Genomic DNA, 14564 nt, shown 5'->3' on the forward strand with positions numbered 1-14564 from the left:
CTTAGGTTCTTCCTTTTCTTAAACAGTATACTGTCTAAACCATTTACTGTGCTCTGTGAGGCATTGCCTAACTATCTTCAGAATCCCAAGTAAATTCTTCCTCTGTACCCAGTTTCTTTTTTTAAATATATTTTTCATTGAAATAAAATTACATCACTTTCCCTTTTCCCTTTCCCTCCTACAACCTCTCCCAGATACCCTCCCTCCAGGTCCTCCCACCACTCTACCAAGTTAATCGCCTCTTTTTCTTTGATTATTATTGTTACATGCATGTGTATATGTGCATGCACACATGTGCACATGTGTACACAAATATATAAATACAACCTGCCAAGGCCATTTTTGTTGTTGTGTTTATTGTTTCTGGGTTAACCACCCTACATTGAACAACCAGAAAAGAAGCTTAGTCCTGGCAAAGGCTAATTCTTCTCTGAGCAGTCATTGGTTGCTGTAGTTCTTGGTCTAAGAGTGGGACCCTCTAAAATTTCTCTCTTCCATAGTGACATGTCCACTGAGAATGCTTGCCATTGTTCAGGTCTTACTTTTGCAGCTATTTCTAGGAGAGATTATTTCACAGTGGGTTTTAAGAGTCTGGTGTTCTGGCTCTTACAGTCTTTCCAGCCTCTGCTGCAGTGTTCCCTGAGCCATAGATTCAGGAGCCATGGTATAGATGTATCCTTTAGCACTGGGTTCCCCATGACCCATTGCTCTCTGCATTCTGTCCAGTTGTGGCTTTCTGTGATGTCTCCGTGTGCTGTGAAGAGAGGCTTCTTTGACGAGGGTTAGTAGTTTCACTATCTGTGGTATAAGGACAAGATGCAGAATGTAGGAAGGTATCATGCTGGTCTAGCAAAGTGGTGCTAGATTGTTCTCTAAAGTCCAGGATTTCACCAGTTGATTTCCCTCTTGGGCTTTAAGTCCTATTAGACAGTTGATGATTGCCACTTACTGCTCCATTATGCATATCTTCCACGATGGTAATTGTCATGGCTCATGGGGGTTGGCTCTGCATAGGACTGCTTAATTGCTTCCTTCCCTTGGCAGCTTGCATAGTATTTTCTGAAACCAAGAAAGCTGGACCACAGTAAAGATGCTTTCCAGTCAGATCCAGCGCAAATTCTCCAATTCCTGTGTCCTGAGTGTGTGGTGTCTTCATCAGTAGGGCATACCTTCAGCCTCAACCCAGAGAGACAACCAGGGGCTACATCAATAATCGATGTTGGTTTTGAGAGTCACCCAGACGTCCTGTTAAACCATTCGAAGGAGTTTTCTCATTAGTCTATGGTTCTTATGAGGAGGGCTGTGCGCGCGCGTGTGCGTGTGTGTGCACGCGCGCATACACTATAAGCATTGTATATAGTTATTTTGAAGTTTATTTTGTCGGATATTAGGATAGCAACACCTGCTTGCTTTTTTTTTTTTTTTTTTTAATCTCATTTGCTTGGAATACTTTTTCTGTTCTTTTACTCTAACATTGTATTTCTTCCAAACAACATGTAGATGGATTTTGTTTCTTAATCCGTTCAGCTCATCTGTTTCTTTTGATTGGTAAGTTGAGGCCATTTTAGAGGTATTATTGAAAGGTGTGTGTAGATTGCAGTCATTGATCTTGTTTCCTGGTTTGTGTTCATAGTTGTCTTTTATTCCCCCCACCCCCAACCCCCAGGGTATTTCGGCTATGCTCATTCCCCTCTTTAGATTGAAGCATTCTGCCTAGGATTCTGTTTAGTTTTTTTGTTTGTTTGTTTGGTTGGTTTTTTTTTTTTTTTTTTCTGGATATGAATATTTTAAGCTGTTTGGATCATGGAAAGTTTTTGTCCTTCAACAGACAGTTTTGCTGGTTGGTAGTCTAGTTTTGCTATTGTGGTCTTTACAACTTGGAGTGCATTGCTGTAGGCTCTTATGGCTTTCAGAGTTTCCATTGAGAAATCAGCTGTTATTCTGATGAGTTTTTCTATATATGTGACTTGTTAGGGGGTGCAGTATTTTCTCTTACATCTTTCAATATTTTTTATTTGTTATGTATACTCAGTGTTTTATCTATGATAGCTTTTGGGTGTTTCTTTTCTGGTCTTCTCTATTTGGTGTTCTGTGTACTTCTTTTGTCTCTATAGAAATACTCTCAGTTTGGACAAGTTTTCTTCTATCACCTTGTTAAAGGTCTGGTCTATGCTGTGAGTGCCCGAGTATCCTCCCTCTGCTATGCTGTAATTCTTGCTAGTGCCCCGCATTTCCCATGTGCTCCTTTCCTGTGCTTATTAAGATTTTTCATCTTTGTTTATTTAGTCTGGATCCTTTGTGTTCTAGCCCAGGTGTCTATCATCTGCTTGACAGATTCTACTTGTCAGATTTTCTGTGTGTTTTCTAATTGGCATATTGAGTTTTTCAATTACATCTTCATTTCAGCTTGTGTTTTCATCAGTGTTTCTGTCTCTTTATTCAGTGTCAGTTTTCAAATCCTGAATTTGTTGTTTCTTTCAGCTGTGTGTGTTTTTTTGGCCACCACTCAGCATTTATTGTTACCCTCTTAGAATTTAAGTGTTTGCTGGTGTCTTCTTTACATTCCTTGAACTCTTAGTAAAGGTTATCATTGTTCTCTAGAGTCTTCCGTGCTGAGGCTCATCTAGGGAGTTGTCGTTACAGAGCACTTGGGTTTGACGGGAGACGTGTTGTTCTGACAGTTGACCTAGGTATGTGGACTCCCTGCGCTGGTCTGATGTGATGATCTGGCTCTCCTTAGATGGGCCATGTGGCAAAGGTGAGACCTGAACTAGGCCAAGTGAAGCTGCTGGGTGAGCTACTTAACTGGACCAGGGAAAGGTTCTCCAAACCCATGGAGCTGGAGCTAGACAAAGGGACTTCTTAAATGAAAATGTTTTACACCCACAGGTCTAGAACTGAGTTTGTGGGTTTGCAGATGTGTCAGATATGCCCAATTTCTTGACATACGCTTTCTTCCTGATAAAGTTACCTTTCAAATAGGTATAAAAATGCCCAGTACTCTGTATGTCTTTTAAACATTTCATGTGCTTTGTATTTAGTGTTAACATATGTTTTATGTTGTAGGCTGCTCTTGTGGTAAAGCTGCTGATGAAGCTAAATGGACAACTAACGCCCTCTGAACGAAATCCATGACAAGGGCACAGCTGGTACTCAGGCCAGCAAGCTTTGTAATGCAGAGTTTTTTCCATGAAAGATTTCTTAAAATATGACTTAACAAGGCGTGTAGTCTCATGTAGTATGTATATGCTGTTACATACACTGTACAGAATCTGTACTCATGTTTGGTGTGTAATATACCACTTAGTTTTGTACGATATGCTTATAAGCTCTTCTAATTTTTGAAACACATAAAAATAGAGATTGGCAATCTGCACTATATTAGACAGTATAGTAAGCTTTATAAAAAGTTATTTTTGGAAAATAGTAAAGAATTTAGTGTGGAATGTGATGAAATTAAAATACAGCTTTGATACAATTTTGTGTGTACTTCAAAATATACTGAAAATCAACATGATTTGAATAAATAAAATGTATTTTGTACTTGGATCAATTACTTAAACCATTTCTTCTGTAATGTATAAACATGTGTCAAGTTGTTTTTTAAAGTCTTCATTAAGGCTGGATCTAGCACAAGTCAGCTGCCCTCCAAGTGCTGTTGCTGAGCTCCTTGCATCAGTCCTGGTGTCTCAGCACTGCTGATGACTCCACACGCTCGCTCTCTGCACATCATTCATTCTCTGGGACTACTAGGGATGGACTATGAATAGTTTCTGAGTCTTAAGTCTCAGATCTAGTTAGTACTTTATACTGATAAATTAGACCACTGGCTGCCATGCAAGCACACATACACTCAATGTAACAAGTTCTAGATGTCAGTGGTTGAACTTGTTAAATGTATGCTATATTTATGTCTGGTCCTAATGCCTTATTTATATTGTCTTTGGTTTTATAGAAAGCAATAATACCACATGTCTGATTAGGGGAGTTTTAATGTCACAAATGAGCAGCAAACTTGATTAGTGTGTTCTATAGCATTGCTTGATTCTGTAGTTGTCCTAACCCAGTAGGCCAGTGTGTTCTATTTTCAGAGGTGGATTAGCCATAAAATTGTACTACAGGTTGCAGATAATTTTTATATGTCATTTTCCTCTCTTCAGTTAACTTTTTAGTCTGAATGATACTGTGTGTAAGCCTGTGGGCTCACCAGTGAGTTCACATCTGAAGATAATGACCCCCGTCCCCTAGAACCCTTCAGTATTCAGTAAGTAGCTCAGCAGGGAAGGCTTGGACCCCTGCCTTCTTCCCCAGTCCATGCCTGGCTGCTGAAAGATTTCACCGTGTACAGGCCTTGTGCGTGCAGTGCTGTGCCATCCATGCCCAGATCGTACTTTGCTACCGTTGTCCCAGCTTTTACATTCTTTCTGCCTTTATTGTGCTGCTCCCTGAGACTTAAAGGTGGTGGTATAAAAGTCCAATTTAGGGCTGAGTACTCAGTTGTCTCTTTTTCTCAGCACCTTGGGCAGCCAAGAATCTCCTCGTTTGCTACTGTTTATTGTGAAGAAACACTTCTCTAAGGCTGAGAGGAGTATCTGTCTATGTATACTGTTCTAAGTTGCTTCTCTGTTGTGATAAAACGCTGACCAAAAGCAACCTGGAGAGAAGAAGGTTTACTTCAGCTTGCAGGAACTGAAACATAGACTCTGTAGGAATGTTGCTTACTGGCTTGTTCATCTAACTGTATTATATATAGCCTACCTGCCTAGGGATGGTACTACTCACAGTAAGCTGGGGCCCTCTACATCAGCAGCCAAGAAAATGCCCCACACACCTGCCCACAGATGACTTCGATTGAGGGTAGCAGTTCTTCAACTGAGATTCCTCTTGCTGGGTATGTCAGCTTGGCAACCATGATTAGCTATCACTGATATAAACATAGATGCTTAGAAGGCACTTTGACACCATGTCAACTTAGGTGAACAACAGTAGCAACTTACTCTTCCTGAGAGTCTATGACCTTCCCAGCCATGAATTTTTAACTGGATTTATAGTACTAGGGACAGAGTCCTTCCTGCAGAACAGGCCTTATATTCAACCAGAGTGGTTTGCTGCACCTTTAACAGTCATTGCCACCAGTGGATTGGTATTATAATCATATAGTTCACAGCTGGAAATGTCTATTGATGTTTTTCTACCCCTGCAACCTGCTTAGAATCTGTCAGCATTATGAAAGCAAACCAGCAAGAAGGAAACAACCAGCTTGGTTTCTCTCTATCTTGCAACCAACGTTGTATTGTCATCACTAACAGGATCTTACCATTAGGTTCTGGTGGACAGCCAGGAGGCATGACGAAAGCCTGTATTGTTTGGAGAGCCTTCAGGGCCTCCTTCCCAACAACTCAAAGGGAGATAACACACCTGGCACTAGCATTTATGTTTAATAATCAATAGCTTCTAGGAACAGCAGTATCCAGCCAAGTCATGTATCATACCTTTTTAACATATGTTTTAAATTGGCATACAAAATATGTTTCCATATAACTTTTTCTTCATGCATACTTTATTTTTATTAGCCCTCCCTATGTCCCCCTTCTTCTCACTCTCTTCCCTGCTTAAACCTTTTCATCCCTTTCTACTTGCACATTCATTACCTATGTTGTAAGACCCCTTTCTTATGGCATCCCCTTTCAGTGGTCTGTTTCTAGTTCCTGGCTTCTACAGGTACCCCAAATTAGATACAGTTCAGGCTAGGATCCACAAATGAGAGAGAACATTTGACATTTGTACCTCTGGGTCTGGGTTAGTTCACTCAATACAGTTTTCCAGTTCCATTCATTTACCTTCGATTTTCATAATTCAACTTTTCTTTACAGATAAGTAGAATTCCACTGTGTGTGTGTGTGTGTGTGTGTGTGTGTGTGTGTGTGTGTGTGTGTGTGTGTGTGTAGTTAGGTAACATTTTCATGACCCATTCATCTGTTGATGGCGGATGCCATTTCCTGGCTATCGTCAATACAGCAGCAATGAGCATGTATGGTCACCGATCCCTGTGGAAGGGTGTAGGTCCTGTAGGGCAGATGCTCAAGACGGCTACCGCTGGCAGGTTTGGAAATTTCGCCGTCCAGCTTTCTGAAGAAGCTCCACACTGATCTTTCCGGAGGCTGCAACAGTCGATCCTCTCACCATCGATGAGCAGTTGTTCCTTTTCTCTACACCCTCACTTTCCTTTGCTGTCTTTTGGTTTCTTTTTGACAGCCATTCTGACTGGGGTGAGGTGGAATCTTAGAGTAGCTTTAATTTTAATTTCCCTAATGACTAATTGAACTTTTTTCTTAAATATTTGTTATATATAAAGTTTTTATATACAGTGTGCATTGTAACAGTGGATTTTAAAAGTCAATTACGTCCATCTAAAATGGTAACCTGGGTGCATAGCACATTTGATATTATTGACAGCATGAAAAGGAAAAACAAATTAATTTACAATAACTTTTGGCCATTTTGGATTCTGAAAATGTTCATACATCTACTGATGTTGAACTTTTAAAAATGTTTAACAGCCATTAATATTTATTTTCAGAAGTCTCTTCTCTGTTCAGATCTATGACTTATTTTTTTATTGTGTTACTTGCTTTCTTGATGTTTTGTTTCTTGAGTTATTTGTGCTCTTGATTAATCTTGTTGGATATATAGCGAGCAAAGACTTGCTCCCATCTCATAGCCTGTAGGTTACCTCTTCATTTGATCGGCCATTTCCTTTGCTGTGCAAAAACTTTTGTACTTTCATGAGTTTCCATTAGTCGGTCATTGGCTATATTTCCTTAACAACCAGAGTCCCACTGAGGAAAGTCCTTATCTATGCCTATATCTTGTACATACTACTTACTTTCCTTCTAGTAGTTTCAGATTTTGCATGGAGTTCTTCAGTCAATTTGGAGCTGGGTTTTTTGCGGGGCGAGAACTAAGGGTTTGGTCTTCTGCAAATAGACATCCAGCTTTCCTAGCAGCATTTGTTGAAGATGCTGTCTTTTCTCTAACATGTATTTTTGGCATCTTTGTAAAAAATTAAGTAGCTGTAATACTGTGATGTATGTCTGTGTTTTCTCTTTCATTGATTTACATGCACTTTGATGCCAGTACCATGCTGATTTTTGTTTTGTTTTATTTTTTGTATGGGTTGGTTTTTCAAGACAAAGTTTCTCTGTATAGCCCTGGCTGTCCTAGAACTTCCTCCGTAGACCAGGCTGTCCTAGAACTTCCTCCGTAGATCAGGCTGTCCTAGAACTTCCTTCGTAGATCTAGCTGGTCTTGAATTCAGAGATGCTCTTGCTTCTGCTTCCTGGATGCTGGGATTAAAGGTATGTGCCACTACCACCTGGCACCATGCTGTTGTTACTAATGTGGCTCTGCAATATAACTTGAAACCAGGAAAGGTGGTTTGAATTAGAACAGCTCCCACAGACTCATAAATTGGAATGTTTGGTTCCTAGTTAGTGGAATTGTTTAGGAAGGATTAGGAGGTGTAACCTTGTTGGAGGAGGCACGTCAGCCCCAGTCTCTCTCTGCCTCCTGCTTATGGCTCAGATGTAAGCTCTCAACTAATGCTCCAGTGCCATGCCTGCCTGCCTGTTGCTATGTCACCTGCCACAGTAGTCATGGACTAGCTCTCTGAAACTGTCAGCATGCCCCCAGTTGTAAAGATATTTTAATCCAGCATCCTGGCTACATTGGCTAGAATACAGACATGTCTTTAATCCCAGGAGACAGAGGCAAGCAGATCTCTGAGTTGTGTTTAGGCAGTTTGGTTGAGTCAGTGAGTTGAGAGGCAGTGCAGTGGAGCTGAGTTCATGGCAGTTCAGTGACTAAAAACTACTTATGTTCAGCATACTCTGTGGCCTCGCTACTCCTGGAAATTCCCCAACCATAAGAGCAGCTGGTCCTAATGATAAATTCCACTTAGGACCAATCAAGTTGAATATCAGCTAGAACTGATTTGTCTAATTAACAAAAAGAACTTGAGTCAGAGCTGCCTACCCTGTTCCACTGCCCGCCCCCGCCCCCGCCCCCAACTCGCCCCTTGTGTGAGGTTTTTGCCTTTATAATATAACTCTGAGAAGCAAACAATGTCACAGTTTGACTCCTGGATCCACTCTGTATACCTACCTAATCATGATTAGTTGTGGGATGTGTATTCAATAAACCATCCATATCTACCTGAGATTGGTGTCTGAGTGGTTTGTGAGGCTTCCTCTAGACCCTACCAGAACAGTAACTGAGACACCACATGACTTTGCCAAGGGTTGCTCTGGATCTCTCGTGTCTTTTCTACTTCTATATCAATGGTAAGATAAAGTTTCAGTGTCTGTGAAGAATGTCATGAGCATTTTGATTGGCTTCGCATTGGCTGTGTAGCTTACTCTGAGTAGGATAGTCAGTCCCTTTCACAATATTAATTCTAATCCATTGGCCTTTCCATTTTGCAATGTTTTCTTTGAGCCTATTCTTTAAAAGCTGTTGTCAAATCCCTGATTTCTCTCAGTGTGCCATTGGTTTATAGAATGACTGGGCTTTTATATGTTAATCTTACATACTGCCACTTTGCTGTGAACGTATATATGAACTTTAGGTTTTTTAATTTATTAAATTCATTAAATTTACATATTCACTTTACATCTGTGCATAGCCCCCTCCCTCCTATCCTCTTGGTGCCCCATGCCTACCCACTTCCCCCATCCCTCTCCCAGTCTCCTCCCCCAACCCATCCCAGCATACCAAGTTGCATCAGGAACAGGAATGAAGAGCTCTAGTTTTCTGATGGCATTTGTAGGGTTTCTTTTCTTTTTTTTTTTTTTTAATTTATTCTTGTTACATCTCAATGGTTATCCCATCCCTTGTATCCTCCCATTCTTCCCTCCCTCCCCCTTTCCCCTTATTCCCCTCCCCTATGACTGTTCCTGAGGGGGATTACCTCCCCCTGTATATTCTCATAGGGTATCAAGTCTCTTCTTGATAACCTGCTGTCCTTCCTCTGAGTGCCACTAGGTCTCCCCCTCCAGGGGACATGGTCAAATGTGAGGCACCAGAGTACGTGAGAAGGTCATATCCCACTCTCCACTCAACTGTAGAGAATGTTCTGACCATTGGCTAGATCTGGGTAGGGGTATTTGTAGGGTTTCTTATGTGCAGTGTTGTATCACCAACTGACAGGGACACTTTGCTTCCTACCTGGATCTTTTTTATTTCCTTCTCTTTCCATGGTGCTATGTCTTGAACTTCAGACACTATTTTAAATAGGAGTAGAGAGTGGACAGCCTCACTTTGTCCCTTATTTTATCAAGTGTTTCTCCATTGAGCAGTGTGTTGATTGTGGGTCATATATAGCTTTCATTTGATTAAGGTATACTCAGTCCTCTCCCCCCATTCTTTGTTTGTTTGTTTTTTTTATCAAAGGATACATTTCACTGTGAACTATATTTACTCATAACTGCCCAAATGCCCTTCAGTTAGTGAACGAATGAACTTAGATATATCCACACATACAATGGAATACTACTCAAAAAGGAATAAACAATTGGTGAAAAACATGGACGAAGTTCCAATGCACTAACTGAACCAGCCAGAGTCAAAAGGTTGTACAGGTTAGCATTTCTTTTAGGGAACATTTTGAGAAAGTAAAACTACAGGGCAGAAAGCATATAGCAGTTACGGGACGTTAAGGATGGGTGTGGGTAAATGCGGGAACATAAAGCGGAAGTGTAAAGGATTTGGGAAAAAGGGAAGGCTATTCTGATTATTGAAATAGCCTATGTGTCAAAATTCAGACTGGATCATAGAGAATCTATACATAAATTTAAAGCACATTTTAAAAAGCAGCAGAATTTTTCATACAAGTTGGAAAACTATTGCTTTGTTGTTTGTTTGTTTTGTTTTTTCAAGACAGAGTTTCTATGTGTTACCTTGGCTGTCTCAGACTCGCTTTGTAGACCAGGCTGGCCTCGAACTCAAAGTGATCCTCCTGGCTCTGCCTCCCGAGTGCTGGGATTAAAGGCGTGCGCCACCATGCCCGGCTTGAAAAACATTTAAGTATAAAGATTTATTAGAAATGTGTAAGTACCCATATTCACTTAGTGTTTAGTCAAAGAAAAATATTTGATAAGTTATGTGCTGTCCCGCCGCTCACCTCAGACCACTTAAATCAGGCTCTAGTGGCTGCAAGATCTCCCGAAGAGAGGACAAATCAACCAGCAAACTGCCCGGCAGCAGCCTAAGGCGGTTGCTGGGGAGCTAAATGACAGCAGCAGGACCCACCTAGTACCACTACGGTGCTACCAAAGCCAGCTCACAAACGCCCTGAGGGAGGCGGGAGGCAGCTGAGCCTGAGCCGCCTTCATCGCCACAATCACAGGCATTCGCCGCGTACGCGCGCCCCCTGCCGGCTTCGGTCCGCCGCAGAGAGGCCCCGCGGGGGCTCATCTAGGACCACTAAGCCAAGGCCGGCTTCTTTTCCTTCCTCGCCAACCGGCAGCACCTGCCAACCCGCAGCACCTGCCGCAGTGCACATCCTCTTCGCTTCACGCTCCCAGCCCGCCACTTCTAGTGTTTGCATTCTGTCCCACGCTGCTCTAGCCGCTGCTCAGCGCTCTTCTTCCCCACAATTTGTTGTTACTTTCTGTGAAAAAGATCCATGGCTACCTGAATGTCCACATCTTTCAGATAGGTAACAAATTACCTTGCATTTTTAACTTAACTAATACTTGTTAAAACAGTTTGAATTTGTTTTTGCTTATCTAATTGGCAATGTGTCTTTATTTTTTTAAGGTTTATTTATTTATTATGTATATAGTGCTCTACCTACATGTACATCTGCAGTCCAGAGGGCATCAGATCACATTATAGATGGCTGTGAACCACCATGTGGTTGCTGGGAATTGAACTCAGGACCTCCTGAGGAGCAGTCAGTATGCTTAACTGCTGAGCCATCTCTCCAGCCCAGCAATGTTTTTAAGTAGGACTTAATGCTCATGAGAATGGAGATTTTTCTCAGACACTTAGAGTTATTTAGCTAAATAGTTCAGCCTTTACAGCATTTGTGGGGGAGAGTACATGTACATAGAAGGGGGTGACGGGGGTGGGGGGAGGCTCAGATGTGAAGGTCAAAAGCTGCAGGAATCTTCTTCCTTCTCTTTCGACCATGTGGATCCCAGGCATCGAACTCACGTTGTCAGCCTTGGCAGCAAACACCTTTACCAGCTAAGCCATCTCGCTGCAATTGATGGCAACTCCTTCAAGGGAATACTTTGCAGCCCTTAAAACATGTCAGGTATTGTTTTCAAATCTTCTGGCTCACTTTCATAATGAAAATGTTAACAGTCTACATGGCTCCATAAGATAGTTACTAGCCAAGTGTGGCTACTGAACACCCAAAATGTGTTTGTGACTAAAGAGCTGGCTTGTAGTTTCACTTCCCTCGGAATATCTACATGTTGTGAGTGTTTACCTTTTTGGAAAATACCATGTTAAGCGCATATATTAAGCTCCCTGGTGGGGGAGGGGAGCATGTGAGGTCACCAATTATTACCCCCAAGAAGCTGTAGAGGATCTCTTCTTTGCTCTTCAAGCACGTGGTTTTCCTCTGGGGTGTCCTCTCCCTCTATAACAGAGGTTCTCAACCTGTGTGCTGAATCCCTTTGGGGGTCAAACGGCCTTTTCACAGAGGTCATTATAAGACCATCGGAAAACACCGATATTTACATTACAATTCATAACGGTAGCAAAATTACAGTTATGAAGTAGCCTTGAAATAATTTTATGGTGGGGGGGCGGTCGCCACAAGAACTGTACTAAAAGATCGCGTCATTAGGAAGGTTGAGAACCACGGCTCTCTACTATAGAGTCTATAGTGTTTGTAGTTTAGGAAGGCAGATGCTTTCTCAGGCTTTGGCTGAACGATGCAGCCAGATCTAAAAAGCAGCATTATTCCAGTTCTTGGCCATAGTCATTGGTCCAGGCTTTGACACGTGATCTAATTAGGACAATGGAAGAGGAGCTCTGATCTGGCTTACTTATCCTCACACTGAGAGATGGGGCCCTTGTTTTTTTTTTGTTTGTTTGTTTGTTTTGTTTTGTTTTGTTTAAGCTCTGTATCTTAAGAGCGATCTTGTGTTTCACAAGGTGAATGTACCTAATACCATTAACTGAACACTTTAAAAACAAGATTTATTTATTTATTTTATGTACATGAGTGCTCTATCTGCATGTATACCTACATGCCAAAAGAGGTCATCGGATTCCGGTATAGATGGCTGTGAGCAACCATGTGGTTGCTGGAAATTGAATTCAGGACCTCTAGGAAGAACAGACAGTGTTCTTAACTGCTGAGTCATCTCTCCAGCCCAGCTGAACACTTTTATATGGTTCAAATTAAGGTGAGGTGTGATGATAGATGCTGTAAGCCTAGGCACCCTGCAGTGAAAGTTAAGACAGGAAAGCTCATGAGTTCCCATCAACCTGGGGGACAGAGAAAGCTAGTCTTGAAATAAACCAGTAGTAGATCTTCGTTATATTTACATCACAAAGCAGAGGAGCTTTTCTTTTCTTTTTCCATGAAAATAGGCAAACACCTGGTAATAAAACTGCCCTAAACCTGGCTCCTTGAACTCTAGCCTTCAACCCCACGTGGCCAACTCTAACTGAAATCCAAGCAAGACATTTTGTTCAAACCTGGCACACTGGTTTTAAAATTCATGTGGGAATGTAAAGGATTGAGAGTAGCCACCATCACTTGGAAATAGAAACTAGAGGGAGCACACTGTCCTATCACATATCAAGATTTATTGGAGTGTTATAATAATTAAAATGTGAAAGCAGTAAAAACTTAGAAAGGCTAAAAGGAAATCAAACTCTAAGCCAGGATGCATTTCCACACTCATATTCCAGGCAGCATCAGAAAACACTGGAGAGTGCACCATCCAACAAGCCATTTGTCTAGGCCTATGGGAAGGCCAGTGAGGCCCTTACCTTCCAGCATCCACAGGGCAACATGAATTCAATAACTAATTGAAAAGCAAACATAATCATGTTGGGGATTTGTGGCTTCCCTATTCTCTGCCCCACCTCTATAAATCATCATTCAGTTAAATTTTCCTCAAGTCACCAGGTTTGAGTGGATCCTCTTTATTCTGTGGAAACCTGTGTTGCAAGATATTTGATCCCATTGTAAATAGTAAAAACCTGATTCTTGTTTGGTGTGGCTCAGCCCTAACACACACCTTTAGTCCAGGGACTTTCTGTTATTGTAAACAGGTGGTTATGATGTGGCTCAGTCCTAGCACACACCTTTAATCCAAGAGCTTTCTGTATACAGGATTAAATAAAGTTAACTCTAGGTCAAGAGGTGGAATTGAGGGATGTTGGTGGCGCACGCCTTTAATCCCAACACTCAGAAGGCAGAGGTAGGCTGATATGTGTGAGTTCAAGGCCAGCCTGGTCTACAAATCGAGTCCAGGACAGCCAAGGCTATGCAGAGAAACCCTGTCTCAAAAAACAAAAACAAAACTAAACAAAATAACCCCCCTCAAAAAAAAAAAAAAAAAAAAAAAAGGGTGGCACAAGAAACCAGCTGACAGGGATTAAACAGAACGGAGGGTCATTAAGGAAAGGGTATTTAAGACAGTGTAGAGAAGAAAAAAAGAGGCGTTTAGCTTTTGGCCTCTTCATTCTGGGAAATGAGCTGAGTAGCAAGGTCAGCTGGTGCTTTCTCTGCCTCTCTGAGCTAGTAGGTTTTCACCCCTGAATCTGGCTTCTGAGTCTTCTTTGGTGAATCAAACATTGGGATTTTCTTTGTTTATAGCAACAATCCTGTTAGCAAAACAAACAAACAAAACAAAAACAAAAACAAAACAACAACAAACCAATTTTTTAATTTAAAAACATTTAATTTCCCATATCACCACCTGTGAAATATGCCTAGATTATGAGTTATTAAATTTTCTCTCTCAGGAAAAGAGCACTATTGGGTGACAGTGGCATTCTATGGAGAAGTTCAAACTTCTGAAGGTGACAGCATGTACCTCAGTGGTAGATTGTTTGCCTAACTTGTGTGAGGTCCTGCAAAAACTTTTCCCAATTAAAAAGTGCAAAATAAAGTCAGAGAATGGTGGCACACATCTCTATAAGTTCAAGGACAGCCTGGTCTACAGAGTGAGTTTCGTGACAGGCAACACTACACAGACAAACCTCTTTCTCTCAAAAAGCCAAAACATTAAAAAAAAAAAAAAAAAAAGCAAAATACAGCCAAATGTGTTGGTGTATTGCTATAAATCCAAGCTCTTGATAAGTGCAGACAGGAGGATTATAAATTCAAGGCCAGCCTGGGGCTACATAACAAGACCTTGTTTAAAATATAACAACAATAATAATAATAGAACAAAGTACGTGGAGCTGGGATGTAGCTCTGGGATCAATCCTAGCACCACAGAAATCAGACCTGGTAATTGATGCCTGTGATCCAAGCACTCAGGAGGTGAGGCAGGAGGGTCAGAAGGGCAAGAGTGTTCTCAGCTACA

This window comes from Acomys russatus, chromosome 10 (genome assembly GCF_903995435.1).
Source record: "Acomys russatus chromosome 10, mAcoRus1.1, whole genome shotgun sequence".
Classification (NCBI taxonomy): domain Eukaryota; kingdom Metazoa; phylum Chordata; class Mammalia; order Rodentia; family Muridae; genus Acomys; species Acomys russatus.